The following is a 5000-nucleotide window of genomic DNA, read 5'->3' on the forward strand; positions in this document are numbered from 1 at the left end:
TTGTAGATAATAGTGTGGGTTGTAAAGGAAAAAGTAAAGGATCTTCAAGGTGAAACAACTGATATTGTCATAAAGGTGAATGTAGGAAATTCCCTAATGTATATTTATATTTCTCTTATCATTAAAGTAGTTAAGTTTATTTTTTAAGTACTGAAATATTTCATATAATATGGACAGATCTCAAGAGTTAATTTTTGTGTGTTTTATTTAATTCTCAAAATCATAGATTGCAGGTTCTTTTTTTTTTTTTTCTTTCTTTGTTTCTTTCTTTCTTTTTATAGTTCTCCTTATCTCATTCTCATCTACCAAATAAGAAAAGTAAATTAAGTTCCAGTGATACCCTTGCTTTTGACAGCTGGGAGTGAAATAAGTGTCTTTTTGTACATACTCAATCTATCTCTGGGTATAAAACAAAGAAAAAAGTCCCAGATTGCTAAGCTCAAAGGTGTTTAATTCATCTCAGTGGACTAGGTCCACCAGGCACCAAAGATATATAGATATATCTAAAATTATATTTATGATAGTTTTTAGGCTCTGGTGTGTATACCTTAAGGAAACACAATGCCTGTAACTCTTGTGAGAGTAGAATAGTGGTCTTCTATGTTCATGAAACACATTGCTTATGTAATTGTTTGTAATTTTGTTGTATTTTGTGATGTTTCTTGTGATGGTTTTCAGTGTATTAGTCTATTTTTCCTCTGGATATGAAGTTAAGAATTTTTCACAACAAATTGATGGTTCTCATGTTTTGGTATATTACTGGGAGTAAACAAACATGGTGAATATTGTACAGATTATTGTATCTGATCATATGGTTTGTGGGCATTTTGTCAGGATGTTATTCACTTTGTCAGTTGGAGGATAAGCAATTTGTGTTTTAAGATTTATTGCCTTTTAAACTTGCATGTCATCATTTGTTTCCTGGCTTCAACTTCTGGGAAAAGTATGTAGATCTAGTGTGATTGCAAGATATTGAAGTACTGATTTTAAAGTAAATGATTGACATAATGACTAGTTTACCAGCAGAGGAAATGCTAATGTAATAATAAATCATGTGCTTCTTTTGATAGTAAGGTAATTAACATTTTAATAGGATTATTCTGTTATAGTACACTATATATTTGTGCCTCTGATATTATGTATTAGGCAGTAATTAAGAAGTAACTGCACATGAGTGATCAATCAAAACTGTACCACTGTTCCTCCTAATGCTTGGGCTTATGTGCATTATGAAGTATGAGTGTAGGTTGAGACAAAAATGTAATATGTATGTTTAAAAGGGAAACAGAACTTGCATAAATGATGTATGGAAGTGAATAGATGCCTGTATGATTGCTAACTAATTTTAAGTAACAACTAGTTACTTATTAATATTCACTCTCTACTTTATAGGGAAACTATAGCATTGATTAATCATTATTGACAATTTAGTTAATAGTATCATGACAGTACATTACAATAGTGCTTTTTGAATTTAAGTATTTTGAAAACATGCTTGCTGACACACCAGTGCCAAAACATAATGTACATATACACTACTTTATATTCCTTTTACTCATAGCAAAGTTTTCTCTTAAATAACTCATGCAAAAGTGATAAGTGATAGCAATAGTGATATGCATATTGGTAATATTTTTTCATTATGCTGATCCTTTCTGAAGCTATGAAGTAGATGCACAACTGTAGCAAGGCAAAGATGGAGTCATAATATTTTATTAAAATCCAGGAGGATCTGCATTATCCAGTGCTTTAAAAGGTGGCTTTTTGCAAGACAGTGTTTTGATTGTTAAGCTTCCGTGTGTTGTTGCAGTGCCTAATGCCCACATTTTATGAAGGCTGTGCTGAGTGACAGATATTAAGACTGTACAAGTAATTACTAAAGTGATTTTTTATTCCTGTAATCAAATGAAGTTGGGTATACCATCTTCACATCAAACTAGACAAGGTCAGAAGGCCCTTCAGCTGGTGTTTGAAGCATTGATGTGAATTCTTTGATTTGCTTACTGTTTTTCCAGTTTTCTAATGCATAGGCATAGGCTGATGTTAAACATAGATTAGTTTATGCGTACACCTCAGATTTAGTCTTTTCTGTGTGGGAAAGTGATACACTGCTGTTTATGCGTGGACAACAAGAGGAATTATGTATTAGTATTACATTAGAATCTGACTTTAATACAGAATAGTCTAATTTTCTTGTTTGAATGCTTTATTTATGTAATATTTAAAAGCAAAAATTATCTTGGTATAGTGGTGAGGTATACAGTAACAAGAATGTTTTATTTTTACTCATTATGGATATGGATGCTACCGAATGTTTGTCTCTCTATATGTTTTTGTATGTTCAAGACACACAAACAGAATTATACATGCACACGCCACCACAGATTGTTTCTTGCTCTTACTCTCAATGTTTTGTTCTCCCTTTCCTATTCTTTTTCTGTTTGTGTGTGCTTGCATGTCTGTGAAATGGTTTCATATAAGGTATAATCCTTGTAATTTCATTTCCATCTTCAAGCAATGATGGGTTTATAAGAAAAGTGGTTATTGCTTTCCCATATTTACATACGTATAGTATGTTTTAAATTTGTTTCAAAAGGTTTATATGATTTTGCCAGAAGTGAATAAAATTAAACTGTTAGATATTTCTTAGCTATGGAAGCTCGAGTTTTGTTTCTTACTCAAACCAGTTCATTAAAAAAAATATTCAATATTTTTTATGTATATAATGTACTTATGAAAATGCTTACAATTACATCTCAACAAAAGCTTTGTTATCAAGAGTACTTTTCTGTATTGAGAAACTTTTTTTAAGCATATTTTAGATAATGTGTCAAAACTATTTTAGATGTGTTTTATCTGAATAAAACCAAGGCAAGCATTTCCATCAAAAGTGTGTTTGTTTCAAGCCAAAATATTTTCCTGATGCAGATATCACAACATGTACAGGTATGTCTAGGGAGTAAAATGAAATCAAAGCTATTTAAGTCTTTTGAGTAAATAATGTAGTTCCAATTGGAAACCTACATAAATCAAGTGATAATTATAATAGTGCTTAAAAACTACTGTCACTGAGGGCAGGACTTCCAATAAAGTCATGTCTTCAGTAATCACTTTTTTTCTTCACCTTTTTACTTATTTTTGGTCATAATTTTTCAATTTTTCTATTACATTTTTCCTCAGTACTTAGTTTTGCTTTTATTCCTTCACTCTTGTACTTTCCATACTGTCAACTTTTCACTTAATGCCTAATTCAAGGCTCTTTTCCCCTTTCCTTCACTTGTTCAACTTTTTCTTCCCCCACTTTCATGGATTGTCACTTCTATTTGTGGCAGTAGTTTCCCATAGCAAGTTTCTTCAAATATTAATGGTTTAAGTAGTAAAACTGAGAAGAAATCAAATTACTGAAGATAAAAACTCTTTTTGTAAATAAAAGGTTATATGTTAAATTATTTTCAACTAAATCCAAGAAGTTCTATTACCTTTAGAAATACAATGACAAATGTCATCTAACCTGATTTTTTTCTATTTTATCTGCAGTACCATTGTGTCTGATAAAAAAGGAAATCAAGGTTTAGAAAATAGATAGTGTAGTGGAAATATGGGTTCATTGAGACTAAGTAGTAGTTTGTTCTTTCTTCTCTTTTGTTCTTAACCAATAACCAAAAATAAATATCCAATTCTGTCTAAACTGATCAATAAACTGAAATCTTCATACAAGACATTTTACAATAATCATTCAGTGGGGAGAAGGACCTACACATCATGGTCATTGAAAATAAGGCAACAAGGAGACTCGAAGTGTTCCTGTGTACATTTTGTTTTATTGATGAACATTTTGTTCCCACAGGTGGGACCTGCCAAGACCACACAACCGCACCGCTCTGCCCCCCCCACCCCACCCTTTACTCTGCTCATAACAGTCTATTCTCCTACAAAATCTTGCACACAAGGCCTGACCTTATTACCTAGGGGGTTCCCACCTGTTGTTTTTTGTATGTTAGTTCTTTTCTTTTATTGTTACTTTTATTTTAAACTATACTAACAAACACTTTTTATCACCTTAAATACTATCTTCTGTTAGACATCTTCACAATTGTTTCCAGTTTCTCACACAATACATTTAGTTCTAAGTTTGATGTTAAAGGGAACTTGCCTTGTCTTATATATTTATATATGTATATATACATATTTTAATGACTCCTTTAATTTTCTATGAAAGATATCTACATATCTGATAACTGTGACCTTGAGTTTTACTATGTTTACTGTAACATGGTTAACTATGTATTCATTTTACATTTGTTTTTGTTTTGTTTTTTATTCCAGTTTTGTTTGTTTAGTCTATTTTTGCCTTTCTTAATGCACTAATTCAGTTCATCTTTCAATTATCACCTCTGCCATCAACCACAATGGATGAAGTTTATATACGATTCTCTCTTCTAGTATTATCTGATTCGGTAGTAAATTATCAAGAACAAAAATAGGCTCCAGATTGTGATTGATGGCATGTTTGTAGGAACATTTCTAAGGCCAAAATTAACAGGCAGTTCATGAGCTATTTGATATATTGTACAATATTCCAATTGATGGCTATGAGCATAACTGGTTAATCACTACTGGCATCTCTTGAGCATTACATGAACAGTATTATTAAAATAAGTTAATACAGTTCTTAAAAGAATACAGTATTACCAAAAGACAGCTTTACAAATTAAACTTCTTCCTCCAGATATTTCTGAGGTAGATTTCCTTCCCGTGAAATACAAATAAATAAACACCCTACAGCCTGGTGGCATATTGGAGCCATTGTATGCCAGTTGAGCATCATGGAGTTACCCTTTTTAACAAAAATAATACTTTATAGCGATACTGTAATGCTTGTGGAAATGTGTCACGTACAATTTTTAAAGTTTTTTATTTTTATTTTCTTTCCTTTTTTTTTTTTTCTTACTACCAATGAGGAGGATGCAATCTATTTTCCTTCAACACTTTAGCAAACT

The sequence above is a fragment of the Penaeus chinensis genome, chromosome 13 (assembly GCF_019202785.1).
Source record: "Penaeus chinensis breed Huanghai No. 1 chromosome 13, ASM1920278v2, whole genome shotgun sequence".
NCBI lineage: Eukaryota > Metazoa > Arthropoda > Malacostraca > Decapoda > Penaeidae > Penaeus > Penaeus chinensis.